The 15,604-nt window shown below is 41.8% G+C and overlaps 1 protein-coding gene across 2 annotated transcripts in view; it reads right to left on the reverse strand.

The window, feature by feature from the left end:
* Nucleotides 1-8,496, reverse strand: part of NIPA2 (non imprinted in Prader-Willi/Angelman syndrome 2) — a 22,774-nt gene extending 14,278 nt beyond the window's left edge. The window contains exons 1-2 of one of the 2 annotated variants that reach the window (XM_019529431.1): nt 8,284-8,496; nt 2,605-2,669 (exon numbers count right to left, since the gene is read on the reverse strand). The gene's annotated coding sequence lies outside the window, so the exon portion shown is untranslated. The remainder of the gene's footprint in view (nt 1-2,604; nt 2,670-8,283) is intronic. The other variant, XM_019529432.1, reaches the window with a different exon arrangement.
* Nucleotides 8,497-15,604: the final 7,108 nt, after the last annotated feature.

The following is a 15,604-nucleotide window of genomic DNA, read 5'->3' on the forward strand; positions in this document are numbered from 1 at the left end:
CCTGCCATGGCAGGAAAGAGTACTGGGGTCAAATGACCCCAGCAAGGTGTACATCTAGCCTCCTCTTAAAGACCCCCCAGGGTAGGTGCCAGCACCACTTCTCTTGGAAGTTGGTTCCAGATCCTAGCCGCTCTGACCGGGAAGTAGCACCTCCTGATATCTAATCTGAATTTACCCTCTGCCAGCTTGTGACCATTATTTCTTGTCACTCCTGGTAGTGCTTGGGGGAACAGGGACTCCCCCAGTGCTTGCTGGTCCCCCCTGACTAGTTTGTAAATGGCCACTAGATCCCCCCCTCAGCCTTCTCTTGTGCAGGCTGAACAGGTTCAGGTCCCATAGCCTCTCCCCATAGGGCCTGCCCTGCTGCCCCCTGATCATGCGGGTGGCCCTCCTCTGGACCCTTTCAATGTTATCCACATCCCTCCTGAGGTGCGGCGCCCAGAACTGGATGAGTACTCCAGCTGCAGCCTGACCAGTGCCGCATAGAGGGGGAGGATCACCTCCCTGAACCTGCTCGAGATGCATCTGTAGATGCATGACAAGGTCCGGTTGGCCTTCCTGACTGCCTCCCCACACTGCTGGCCCATGTTCATCTTGGCATCAATAATGACTCCAAGATCGTTCTCTGCCTCTGCACTCATGAGAAGAGAATTCCCCAGCCTGTAGGTATGCTGCTGGTTCTTCCTCCCCAGATGCAGTACCTTGCACTTGTCAGTGTTAAAACCCATCCTGTTCTCATCTGCCCACCCCTGTAACCTGTCTAGGTCTGACTGCAGCCTATTCCTCCCTTCTAGTGTGCCCACTTCCCCCTACATCTTAGTGTCATCTGCAAATTTGAACAGGGTGCTTTTTATCCCCTCATTCTAAGTCACTGATGAAAATGTTGAACAGCGCAGGCCCGAGGACCGAGCCCTGGGGAACCCCACTGCCCACATCCCTCCAGGTCAAATGGAGGCTCCCTCTGGCAGGACTGGGAGGCTGTGGGAGCTCCAATTTTCCATAATAAAAACCCAAAATCAAATGCCAAAAAATTACAGGCAGTTAGAAAGTAATTTTATTATAGTGATTGAGGCACTGGTAGGCTTCCAAATTGCTTTGAAAAGCTAAGTAAATACAATGCTTTCTTGATACAACTGGTAGACAGATTAGATAGATGCCCTTCCATTTTAATCATGAATTTTAGAGTTTTATCAGCAATTCTTCAATTAAAAAAAAAAAGATCAGAGTAAACGAGGATCCCTGGTGACCTGTTACCAAGCAGGCAGGTCATATTCAATAGGAAGAGGAACTTGCCACTTAAAGCAGACAGAAGTACAACTGAAAAAAATCGACATGCCACTGAGTTTATTTCCCCAGATTAAGACCTTATAACCATATTATCATCACATGATGCAGTAAACACTTCACTTCTCCATGTTAAAGAATGATGGCAAACAACAGCATCAATAAGAACTATGCTTTCTTCATGAAGTAAAAAAACCTTGACAGTTAAAACAGGAAAGTTTTGAGATAAGATAACAGAGGGGGAAAATATTTTGGAACACTTCTGTGAAACAGTGAAGCATGCTATGTGTCACAGCAAAGGTCATTAATTCATCTTAAAATGCAAGCAAAGAATAGGCCACCGTGAAACAGAAATTAACTAAATAAAATTCTAGGCAGGTAGACCACACAGTAGTAGTACACAAAGCTGCCTGACCTAGATCTTGAAGGAAGTATATGCTTGTCCTCCCTGTAACAGTACTACAGCAAACTGCTATTTTATTCAGTTTCACTTTACCCTTTTTACAGGAGCAAAGCAAGTAAGATTTATGGCAATTGTCCAGTTTCACATCCCTGCTCCATCTGGGCATAGAACCAATCATCCAAAAAGCAAGGGCAAAAAAAGAATATTCAACTAAGCCAAACTTTTACCAAAACAGCGTATTAACTAAAATGAAAAAAAGAGAGATAATTAAATGCATAGCATAGCCATTACCCACAGTTCTTTCAGATTTTTGTGAAGGAAAAATAGTTTGCTTTTATAGATCAATTATACAACCAGAGGAAAATAGAAAGGACATTCAAGATCTCCTTTATTCTAGAATAACCAAGAGAGAAAATACTACATGTCAAAATATTAACATTGTGTTCCAGCCGTATCTCTAACAAACAGAAGCTGCTCAGTTCTGCAAAAGGTTACTCTTTGAAATGGAAAGTCCACAACAGTTAAACTAGCATTGCAAGAGAATGTGAATATCAAGCTATTGACACAGACTTTGTTTTCACAAAATAAATTCCCAACTCCAAAAGGTATATGACTTTAAATATTAGGTTTCTAAAACATAAATTAGAAAAAAAAGCTTCAATATATGGTGGGGACCTACCTAAGATATTCCAGTAAAATTCTGAATGAAACTTACTGAATTCAGAAGAAAACCTCCAAGGTGTAGACAGTTCATAAAAACATACTTGTACCTTAGAGGAGGGGTTTAAATGGCATTTATATATTGTTCACATCTTGCACTGTCCCTTCTCAGAAAAGGAAGTTTCATGCCTTATCAACAGAACCACTATCCAAATTTTAACTTTTAAGAGGTCGTTCTTTTCTTAAAGATTGCTTACCTTTCTGACATCTTAAGGATACTTCATGCCAGCTGCCTTCCACTTCACTAATCAAATGGACTACACTGAAAGAAAAAAGAGGAAGCCAACTCCAAATCTATACTAACCACGCTATACAGTAAATAACATGCAGAAAGTCATTTGATCGAGGTACTACAACACTTCATAATAACCTTTTCTGGTTTCATGCCCAAACTTAAACCTCATTAAGGTAACAATCATACCAAGGATCAGGACACTTGAACAAGGTATCAAGGGGTTAGCCAAGGTATGGACTTAAAATACAATCAACTCCTGCAGGGTAAATGCCTGTGTGCATGCTTTTACACCTCAGTAAAATGGAAGGCAGCTCACATTTAAACAAAGGAGTAAGTGGCTACATCATAACTAGGGACCTACTGAAAACTCAAGTTCATGAAATCAGGCACTGCCAGCAAAAGCAGGCAATGCCCAACTGCCTCCCCCCAAAAAGAAAACCTTACTGAAAATAAAATGCTGGCTCCCCAGAGGGAGCCAGAAGGCCCCACTGTGATGTAGCCTGCTGCTGGGGGGACAGGGAGCTGCATACAATGGGCAGCCCAAGATGGCTGACACCCCCCCCCCCAACTTTGTGGGGGGCTCTGTCATATGGTCCCACCCCTATTCACCAATCAGCAGCAAGGGGCGGGGCTACAAAACAGCCCTTATAGCCAATGAGTGGTGAAGGGTGGTCCACCAGGGCCTGTTGGCCATTACGCTCTGCCTGTGGAAATGGCTGCCAGGTTTGTATTTTCCCCACAAAATCAGCTGGCAGCCACTGAGTTCAGTAGGTCCCAAATCATAACAATCAAACAATGGACTCTAGAGCTTTTCAGATGGATAAAAAAAAAATCATCTCTGTTCGTCTGATAAGAAACTCCATGAAGAAGCATTCCATCAGTTCATGCAGAGTGGAAAAAACATGATGACTTCCTTACTTAAATGAAAGATCTGATTTAAACAGAGGTTTCTCTCTTTAAAAAAAAAGAAACCTATGAACAATATAGGTTGTCCAATTCAAATTTAAAGGCACAGATTTACTCTGCATTAATTTTAAGTAAGCAGTACACATTTGGATTGAAGCGAGAAAATTTTTTTATATTATATTATATATATATATTTTCACTATGTCCTCACCTTTTATATCTATTTATTCAGTTTCATAATTGTCTCTTAATTTGGGATAAACTAGCCCAAAGGTGACCAACCTGTGGCATACCAGCCACAGGTGGCGTGGGCAACTTCTGTGTGCGTTATGTAACAGATTAGAGAGGGGATAGACAGTGCCAGATAGGCCAGGAAGCAGAAAACAGAGCAGCAAATAGGACAGGGGAAGGAAACTGGAGTGGCACTCATGAAGGGCGCGGGGCTCATTTGTGGCACACCTGCCAAAAAGGCTGGCTCTCACTGATCTAGTCCAACCTGAATTATGTGCCATCAGAGCTAAACTCTGCTACTAGTACTAGAACTAGACTATTTAAAACTTGCTCAAACCAGCTCTACAATATGCTGCAATCTGCAAAATACATATGCTAACATTTCTACTTCCATTCATAAAATGATGACTCGGTTTTAAAGACTCTACCTCTAGAAATAACTCACAAGGGTTTACTTGGAAAAGTAAAGTAGCATCAAATCAAAGGAATCCTATTGCACTGTAACATCCTAAAAACAAGTTGAAGATTCTACAGGTACAACTTTTAACCCGTTTAGTAGGTCTGTTTACTTCCATACATTCAATTTCCAAAAGGTATTGTGCAATATGGATGAGTTTTTGTAATGGAATATTTAAACAAGGAGTTGCATCTCTTTACTGTGCTATGTAACATAGTATACAGATGCTGCTGTGACTATTAATTTTAAAATGTATTAAAAGTAAATGTGTGTTAAAGTTACTATATAGACACCCAGGCCATTTTAATTCCATATTTTGTACCTAGAAAAAAAACTAGAGGCATGAGAGTCTGGTGCTAAATACATATCTTTGTAATTAAAGATGTATTAAATTGTTTTTTTTTTCCTTTTTAACAACTGATTGAAGAGCAGAATACAGAGCATATTTGTCCATGACTTGTGTGTATGTTATAGCTTATTTATGTGTAGCTTAAGTTTATTTTTAAAAACACTTTGTTTCTTAGATGTGTCAATTTTTAAGACATTTCTTGGCACAAAGCATCTCTCTCAGCTATCCTGGTGCTTCTGATTTTGTTTCCGCTATCAGTTAGATACTATGACATTAATTTCTAATGAAGGCTGAATATAATTCTAGCATTAATGAACTAATACACTCTTGATTTTGATACTGGGAGCCTCTAACAGATGCACAAAATCCTTGTTAAAGTAAATTTAAAAACAATGAAAGCAAAGATACTCAGTACACATGTTCATCAGGACATGAGACTATTAACAGTCAGACTACTGTTAAACTAAAATCCCCTTCCAATCATCTGCTGTTGAGTCATGGCACCTCCCTTCCTTAGTATCAGGTAGAGACGCCTCTAAAAGGGCAGCTGCAGCACAGCCATGGGAGACTTGAAACAGCAGCTGGCTCAGGAGTGAATTATTTATTTTTTAAAAAGTTACATGGAGTTTTAAGGATGGTGAGAGATAAGTACAGTACATGTAAATACATCATGTAAAACTACTTATAGAAATAAAGTAATGCCGTCTTGAATCCTCTGAAGATATAATCTTCAACTTTTATCAGAGCACTTGAACTATCACAAGAGACTTAAGTCAACCAATTAGCCATAAAATTCAAAATGGTATACAGTATTTGATTACTTAATGTATCAGTTAACTAAGCAGCTATTAATATATGAAAAAAATAACATACATTAGTCCAAAAAAACTAAAAGCAACAAGTGCACAAAAGCTGGATTTTTAAAATTTTCTGTCTGTTGGCTATCTTTAAGCAACACTATTCAGACCACCTCCTACCCCTTTTTTTTTTTTTTTCCAGAAAAAGAAAAGATGCAATTATCATACTTTTAAAATCCCAGTGGGACCTTCAAAAGTTTGGGGGGGGGAGGAGGGGGAGGGACATTGGGAGAATATCACATCTACACACTCCAAGTGCTGTGGCTCAGTTAACTTGGTTACAAATACCCAACATACCTAGAAACTACAAACATTATGAAGCAGCTGTACCGGTTAGAACTACAAGAGCACAACTTAAATTGAATGCCAAAATAAAAGTTAACTTTAATCTTAAAATAAAGAATTAGTTACAGCACCACGACAAACAAAGAAGCAACTTTAATAGTCTCATGAAACTAGTCATGTTTAAGTCACTAACAAGTACTCTCAGACAAAAGGGAGTCTTGTGAAAAAAGAGATGGGAGGCTGTTCAGGGCATAAAGGCCACAACTTCTTATAGAAAGACAAGGGTCTTTGGGTAAATGTACTATCTTTTATTAGACCAACTAAATAGCTGAAAAGTTGTTCTTTGCAAGCTTTGGAGCACAAACACCAAAACAGACTCTCCTTATGACTGAAGAAGGGTGTTTGTGCCTAACAGTTTGCCAAGAACAATTTCCTACTATTTACTTGGTCTAATAAAAGCTGTCCCATCTAATCCAAAGAACTTTGTACAGGCATACCTTGTTTTATTGCGCTTCGCTTTATTGTGCTTTTTACAAATTGAAGGTTTGCGGTAACCCTGCGTCGAGCAAGTCTATCGGTGCCATTTTTCCAACATTTGCTCACTTCGCATTTTTTAGGAATAAAGTATTTTTTAATTAAGGTATGTACATTGTTTTTTAGACATAATGCTATTGCACACTTAATAGACTACAGTATAGTATAAACGTAACTTTTATATGCACTGGGAAACCAAAAAATTCGTGTGACTCTCTTTATTGTGATATTCGCTTTAGTGCGGTGGTCTGGAACCGAACCCGCAATATCTCCGAGGTATGTCTGTATGCCTACATCCTTAGACCCACACAGCTACACTCAACACCACTAACAATTTCTTCTGTTTGCACAGTACCTGTTAACTGACTTTGCCCTTACTAAGTGGGAAAAAGGGAAGGGAATTTTTTTTCAGATAACTTTTTGTGCTAGTTAACACAACTTCACAAGTGTGTTACCTTATAGAAGGCCAGACACGGCATCATAAAGCTTTAATAAATGTCAGGAAAGATAAACCCTAGATTTTAATCCCTTCCTTTAAAGCCAGGGTGGGCAAAATGCGGCCCAGGGGCCGGATGCAGCCCACCAGACCATTCTATCCGGTCTGCATGGTCCCTAAAAAGTTTAGAAAATTAATATTTAGCTGCCCCTGACTGCCTGTCATGCGGACCTTGATGGCTTACCAAAACACAGTAAGTGGCCCTCCGCCTGAACTAATTAGCCGCCCCTGCTTTAAACTGACCTGCTAACATACTACCAACTGCCTTGTCTTCAACCAGGGTAAAATAAGGGGCACAGGCAGCTACTGCCACTGCCGCCTGTGGACCTAGAGCAAACAGCACCTTCTTTGATTGTGTCACTTGAATGGCTCTTAACCAGGGTGCCAGGGCATCTGCAACTATTTGAAAAGGTGCCCGGAGACGAGAAGGGGTAAATGAGGGGTGAGAAGCAGATCAGCATAGGCTCAGGCATGTCCCTGCCTGAATGATGGTCCAGACCCACTGTGGGGTCCCTGCACTGTAATCTGTATGTTAGTGTTGAAATGGGGTACCACTCAGTTGGAAAAACAAAAATGTTTCAGGCGGCTGAGGAGGACTGAGGGAACTGGGCTTATTTAGTCCGCAAAAAAGAAGACAGAGGAGACTGAATACCAGTCTTCAACTCCCTGCAAGGGGGTTCAAAAGAGGATGGAGCGAGACTGTTCTCAGTGGTGGCAGATGACAGAACAAGGAGCAATGGTCTCAAGTGACAGCAAGGGAAGCTTAGGTTAGATATTAGGAATCAACTCTCTCACGAGGAGAGTACTCAAGAACTGGCACAGGTTACTCATGCAGTCACCATCCCTAGATGTTTCTAAGACCCAGCTGGAAAAAGCCTTGGGTGGGATGAGATCAGTGGAAGGTGCAGCTATGAGCAGGGGCTTGGACTAGACCACCTGAGGTCCCTTCCACCCCTCATTTTCTACCATTTTATGAATTCAGAGGTCACAGAGTGGGGGAGGAGAGAGAAAGAGGCTGCGAACCACCAACATCAGCCAGGGCACTGCCACACATGGGGATGCAAGCTGGGAAGAAACCAGCTCTGGAGTTGCAACACAGTTTTTAAGCCTTAGCTTCACAGCCAGGGCTGGGCCTTGTCGTGTCACAATAAGTGACTCCACAGGTGTGGCCAGCAAGTTACGCCACACATGCAACGTGTGGCAGAGGCTTCAGGCCACACTGGCCCCACTGGGAACAACCCACCTGGACTGACTCCCTGCTACCCCAAAGTGCCAAAGCTCCCTTGAGGGCGGCGGGGTGGAGCGAAACTATCCTCACAGCCTCCCTCAAGGCAGGGCATGAGGCCCATCCCGGCCGTTAACGGCCGCCATCGGGGCACCCGAACGTTGGAGTGAGGCCCCGCCCCCCGCCGCTGGGTGGGTGGGGAGGGGGTTCCAACCGATGCGTCCCACATGACCGAGGGGGCGGGACCTAACGCCCCCCAACACCGTGGGTGTGTGGCGCCCCCCGCCCCCGGACCGGCTACCTGCACCGGCGACTCGTCACATGCCGGCCGGAAGGGGCCCCAGGGCCGCTGCCGGGGGAAAGGGGCAGGTGGGGCACGCCCGCGACCGCTCTGCCGCCATGGAGAAGTCGGCGCCGCCGCCGCTGCTGCTGCTGCTTGTATGTGTGCCCTCCCGGCCACCGTCCCCGACGGCCCCGGACAGAAGAGGCGGGGATGACACAGCCACTGCCCCGCCCTGCCAGGCGAGAAGGGTAGAAGGGTGGTTCTGATCACGTGGTTCCCCCAGGTGGTGCAGGAGGCGGAACCTCCGGCGGGGTGACGTCACAAGGGCCTGGACACGCCCCCGCGACGCGAGTAGCCTCAGCTGGACTTAGGGCGGGGCATGCGAGGGTAAGTGTACTGGGGTGATCGTGTTGGTATGCTCGGCTCGGGTGTGCGAGCAGTAATTGTACAAACGTTCACAATGTGCCATAATGTTGGAGGCAGTTAATTGATGCAGCTTATGCAAAACCTACGTCATTGTCAGTTCCTTTAGGGTTGCTGTCAGCACTTCTTTATGACCAGGGATCCTGGTGTTCTCTGATAAACAAACGTCAGATTTAAAAAAAGTAACCCAAAATCCAGATTTTCCAAGATCAAAATGAAACACCTCTATCTATCTGTCTGTAGTGGTGTTTCATTTTAATCATGTTAAAATGTGGGCCTTGGGTTCCTTTTTTTTAATCTGATTTTTGGGGGGGTTTTAATCAGAGAAAACCTGGATCTCTGATTATGACTGCTTGCCTCAAAATACAGAAATGCTGCAACTTTGGTGACCCAGTTCTCACTTGTTCTTTGGCATGGTATAGTGTGCAGTATAAAGTAAATATAAAATGACTTATTTGACAGTGTAATTAGTCAGTGTATGGTAGTTTTTTCAGCAAACATGATAATTTTGAGCCTGTAATATGGTAATTTTATATTTAAGACCTGGCAACGCTGTGCAGGGGCAAGGTAGTGGAGCATGAAGCAGTGGCTTATGCTGGCTGACAGCCCTACAGGTGGATGGACAGATGGACTCACACATACCCCCTCACCGTAGGGGCTTTACATCCCTGTCACAGCCTGCCAGGAAGCTAGCCAAGCACCTTTGATTCAGTTAACCTCTAAAATGCACCCACCTTCTGAGCTCCCCGGTCAGCCCCCTTCCTGCATTCACATGTAACTCCTGGCCTGGTAAACCACATACCTCTTTCTTTTCCCTCCAGATCTTCTCCCCCCACAAGGTCAGCAGAACTGATGGTGGGGAATCTTCCCTTTCCAAAGCATCAGGAAATCTTAATACCAGGTTTGAAGAATTTTAATGGTAGTGTTGTGCCTGGGAAGCCAGAAGTGATGGAAGAGGCAAGGATTTCTGAGGGGGACCTCTTGTATTAGATCAGCTTGGTCATTAGGATAAAGTTAGAGCTGCTTGTGAATGGAAGACACTCATCCTTAGTGAAGGGAACTGAGGAAGAAGGTCTTGCGTGCGAAAGCTTGTCTAACTTGAGCCCAATGACAAGAGTTGGTCCAATAAAAGATCTCTCCCTCAGAAATCCTTGCCTCTCACAAGGTGCTTTAAATACCAAACAAACAGTGCTTGCTTAAGAGGAAAGCAGCAAGGGGCACTGTTGTGTTGGTCCCTTGCTTTTCAAACACAAAGATACTATTTTTGTTTCCCGCTCCTTTTTTCATGACATGATGCTTTCCACTGGATAAATGTTTCTATGCTGTCCCTTATGCACTGTAATTCATATACTTGCCTACACATCACATACTCCCCTGATCACTGCTGAGTACTCAGAAAACTGGCCCAGTAGTAGTACATCCAGCTTCTGCAGGGCACAATGTTTGGATCCAGAGTGTTTCTGAAATGCTTTAAGAGTCTACGTATAATCCACTTTTTAAAGCTGGCTTGCCATCAATGGCTATATTCAGATGAGCACGGCTGTTTGTTTCCCCGGGGACAAGTAACAGTGGGTGGGGTACAGGAGACTGGTCAGCAACTGTGCTGGCCCCAAGCAGCCTTACCTGGAGTCCTGGGGGCCTTGGGGAGCTGCAGCTGCAGAGCTCCTGCAGTTGGGAGCCTGGCCAGCAGCTGGAATGTGGCTCTGGCCAGCCAGGCTCTGATTTTGGGCAGCATGTGCTGCCACCACATGCTCTGCCCTGCTTGTTTTTTTGCTGTGTTTTTTTTTGACCCTGGAAGCTCCTGGGGTGAAAAAACCCTGTGTTGCAAGGCAGCAGTGCACACATGCCTGCATGTATGGTGCTGCAAACAGGTCTGTAGCACCACATAGCACACATCCACGCTTGTCTGGAATGAGGTCAATAAATTTAGGAAAAAGATGCACGTCAAAAAATACAAGTGACAAGTTCTGTACAGGAAACGATTATGTCATGGCTATTACCTTTACAGATGGGGATGGACCCTATCCTGCTTTTTGACCTGTGCCCCTAATAATTCTCGTTCTCATCTTTCCAACCTCTCTTATGGGCAGTCTTGAGTCCCTTTTGGTATTTCATATACAGTTCCACCAGTTTTATTTAAACAAGGAGTCTTTGAGGCAATTCACAGCATTGTGCTTCTTCATCAAGTTACATGATTTAATTTAGGATCAAGAGTGCACGTCTCTATAATGAAAGTAAATTCTCAGTCTATTTTATTTCATAGTGCTACCACAATGTCAGACCTGGTCTAAAAATCATATTAAACTTTCACTTCATTTGCATGTGGAAAATCTGTTTATTACCAAAGGAAGAAAATATGTAGGGGTGGATTTTTTATATATCTTTTTTTTTAAAAGATGTTAAAGGGTTTTTTTAACTCCTTTATCCAGCTCTAAAGTGGATCCGTATAATCATAGTATCAAGTGCACTCCATGCACTATAACACTGCAATACAAAACAGAGCTGCATGCAAGTGCATTAGAACAGATAAACTTCAGTGTTCTAAGTGTTAAAGAAATTGCCTAGAAGTATACTCAGGACTAAAACTGACTTGGTTTGTTCTTGGGCAGGTCTTCTTTTGCTATTCAAAATGGAAAATGGTCAAGAAAAATAAGTACAAAAGCAGATGTTACATCCATGGGCAGTTGTAGGATCTTGAAAAGGGGGTTGCAGATAGTGTGGCGTATACCACAACACACATTTTTCTCCAGTTAGTAAAGTTTCTAATTGCTTTTTAATAGGCCAGGGACCTTGGACTGCATTGTTCAGTTTAAGATTAAAAACAAAAATAAATATAACTTTACTGGAAAGTGCATTCATTTGATCTCTTATATATTATGTATAAGATGACAACACACTAGGCAAAAATAATCAAAAGATGTTTCATTAGTCTTGCCATCCATTAGAATGAAAGGCACGTATCTTTCTGATTCATAAAACAAAATCTAGCCTTCTTGAGCATCTTAACAGCACATCCAGTGCTTTCCTGAAAGTTATTTCCACACTTGAGTTAATGTTTCTAGTTTATGTAAAAAGCAGTCTGCAGGGCTGTGAAATAGTAGTTACATTACAAGGAGCAGCTAAAAGGCACCAGAATTGTGGAACAAAGGATAGCTTTATTAGTGGAACCATTAAAATGGAAGGAGGGCCTTTAACTTGTGGCATAGAGAATTTAGAAAGAATCAGATGTATTAGAAATTAAAATGAGCCAGGAACTAAAGCAACTCCCTCACTGCTGCCTGAAGAGAAATGTTGATGTCACTGCCAGGCAGTTGTTTTTAAACTTTGGGGTTGAGCAGGAATCAAGTGGGGGAGGGTGGAACTGCACTACTGCACCCCCTCTGGATCCACCCCTGGTTATAGCCTCATCCACAAAAATTTATACTTTTAAAATAAAGAAACAATCTATAATTTACTACAGCAAAGGTTTACAATTCCCATTTATTATCAATCACTTAGGAAGTATATTGAAAATGTACACAATATATACTGTTAATTATTCTTTCATGCTGTAAATTTTAACCACTAAAGTGATTAAGTACCTATAGTATACTTGGCTTACACCAGCTCTAATCAATGCCCATTTTGGTAACATAATCCCCTCTGTCCAAAAATGCTGCAAAAATTACAACCATCCTTTGACCAAACTATACAGGAGCTTTCAGGGAACAAACATTAAATGTATTTGTTTTCTACCTATATAGGAATCCTTCCTACGTATTTTTTTCAAGGGACTTAAGGTACTACTCCTTTTGGTCACATATGCTTGCTGCTGCTTCTTTCCAAACTTGTCTGAGCTTGTTCACAAGAAGTTCAGCCTTGCCCATTTCATCATGCATTGTTCATTTATTTCGAAGCCAGAAAAATGCTTTGTAACATGAGGTATTCAGAGTATCTCTAAATAAACTCTTAGCAAGTTTAAACAGTTTTGTTAGCTGCCCCATTGAGAATCGTATTTTTAAGGGTGAATGAAAGGCAAACTAATCCATTTTTATAATACAATGTTGTATTTCATTCCCATCACCAAAGTAATTCACCTGTGCAGTCTCATTGGATTTCACAATGAAGATATACCTATACTTTTGGAGGACTGGGACCTATAGTTTCTGGTCTACTGTCTTTGACTTATTTTGCTCCCTATCCACTGCCCCAAGAGACACAGATAAGCAGCTGCTCACATGTTCCTGGCTGAATAGACCCCTTGTGTGGCCAGTTCCCAGCAGGCGGAGACAAATATTGATTACCTTCTGTGTCACACTTCCCATCCCACACACCTGGAGAGACAATTATGATATAAGGGCATAGATATCCTTGCTGCTGTCTGTGTTGCTCCTTGGAGGACTCTTACCAGATGGTGGAGTTTTAGAGCACCCCCCAAGAGAATCTTAAATTCAATAAGTGCTGTGGCTGTGTTAAACTGAACAGGGAGTCTAGAAGCTCTCCGATGGCCCTCTCTCTCTGGCACTTAGCATGACAGTGAACAGAGTAAAAAAATGTGGAGCCAAGATTAAGATAATAGTATGCCATGCCCACATTATCATCATCTTCACCAACATGAGCAGTACAAACATAAATTACCTTGCAGCAGCTGTGATGTCTCCACTCCTTACTAATATGAACATTTTGCTTTCATTTATTTAAAACATTGTCATTCACTGGACAATTAAAGGAACACCGCCAAGGTTGATGGGCTCCAAAATCCACAAGCCGTGAGTGGAAAAGAGAGCAACAGGTTAAATATACAATGGCATTTGATTCAACACTCCACTTCAGACTCTTGTAACTTTCAGCTTAGAATGAGGGACAGTAATTGAATATGCCTCTTAATTTTAATAGGGAAAGAAAACAGAAACGATGGTGTCAATTTGGGCCTTTAGTTGCTCTTCCTCCCCTCTCATTTTTGTTGAAAGAATTTTTAGGGACTTGTTGACAGGGAGGTAATTTTCTTCCATTGACAGCAGTGGTGAAAGCTGTAGCATAGACAGAGCAGAGCCCAGCTGTTTTTCAAAGTGATGCAAACAATGTCAGCTACCTCTTCCAGGAAGGTTACCATTATTAGCATCAGGACGGAGCTGCACCCACAGAAGAATGACAGGTCTAAATTTTCCCAGTAAGCACACAATCTTAAAGTTCTTATTCTACATCTTATTTCCTATTTAAAAGGTTCAAATGATCATGCATGGGGGATCAAGTGTCAACCTCCATATTTTCTTATGCTTTACATCTGCAATATTGCCACGTTTGAACACCAAACAGTGCCCAGGTACACATTCCAGAATGTCTACACTAATTGTTATACTTACCTCACACGTTTCATTTTTCACAGAAGTTATTTTACTTTTTAAAATAAATCCAACTTTGATCTACAGTAGCACTGGCAGAGCCCTTTAAACATAGGTACAACATGAACTGAAAACATCTCTCCTGCTCATAAATCCTGCATTTGGAAAGATACACTTGATATTCACCCATCTGGCTGCCTGTACTGGCTACTCGCAAGAAGGTGCAAGTTTCACTTTAGCACAGGTGTCAAATGAAGGCAGGATGAAATGGCCACCCAGCATAGTTTTCCAAGTGATTTACTCTGCAAGAAGCTCCTGAGACTAAGTTTAGACTGGTGACAAGTGCCTTCTTACATCGATGATTGCTTGCAGACACGTATTGAACTATAGGACAAGGCATTTATCATTACAAAAAAAGCTACTTATTACCAACAAACTAGTTTTCAGGAGTGCATGGAACAGCAGGTTGTGATTTTTAAAACAGAGATTGCAAAGAACTTGAAAGTACTGACAGGCCTTTATACAACAAGAAAAATGTTTGGTTTGCCTTTAAAAAAGGTTCAGTGGTGGTAGCTTATTAAAGGCTTGACCTCTTTGTTGATGTCACTATCTGACAGTCCTCTGTGGACTAGTGAATTTGGTCTTCCATACAAGTACACAGGGAAAGAGAAGACTTCTACAATCACTCAAGGTAGGACTCCTAGCTTTATGGAAAGGCAGGAGAAATTATTATGGTTCATGGGACAGTATTGTTGCACATTACCTAAGCCTTAAATTCTAATTTTTTTCTCCGTGACAAAAAGTGGACCAGGGGAAAAGTCACAAAACAAGCATTGAGCTAGAAATAAGGTATTTATTTCAAAACATTACAGGTTAATAAATATGTTAGGTATCAGAAAACTTAATAAATAGCCTCTTATAATTTACATAAGGTAAATACAACATGCCTATAACTATTTTTAAAAAGCAAAGGGAGTAAGCTGGACTTACAAGCCATTAACAAATCTATATACACAAAATTTGGAAGCTAATAAAATAGTCCATTTTCATATCACCTGTAGTAATTATATTGCAATAACATTCAAGCAATCAAACCTATGACACTGTATTTATTCCCATCTACTCTTCCACATTCAACTGAAATTTTACAAAACAGAAAACAGATAAATGCGGATCCCCTAATTTAAAAGCAGGTAATTAAACAGTACCCTTTATTTTTAACACATTTTCTTCCCACAGTGAAAACCACCTAACTCCCCCAATCCTCTCACACACTATTTTGCAACTCTTAAATATTCTCCCCCAACTTTGAAGTGTTCTGAAATTTCCTTTCCTAATTTGTCTTTGTAATCTTTCCATTTCAAAACTGGTGTATGAAATACTTTGGCACTCATCTTTGTGTAGCTGCTGACATCATTGGTGCCAAATGATGTATACACTGATGTATTCTGCAGCATTTTGCCACACATTCACTGGCCCCAAGGGGTTAATTATAATGACTAATCTTTTTAAAAGTGAACTTCAGCAGTTCAATTGATTACACTTAAGGATAGTATAGGATGAACTCTAAAACCTATAATGTCCTATTGTGTAGG

This window comes from Crocodylus porosus, unplaced genomic scaffold (genome assembly GCF_001723895.1).
Source record: "Crocodylus porosus isolate Cpor-Errol unplaced genomic scaffold, CroPor_comp1, whole genome shotgun sequence".
In the NCBI taxonomy this organism is placed as follows: domain Eukaryota; kingdom Metazoa; phylum Chordata; order Crocodylia; family Crocodylidae; genus Crocodylus; species Crocodylus porosus.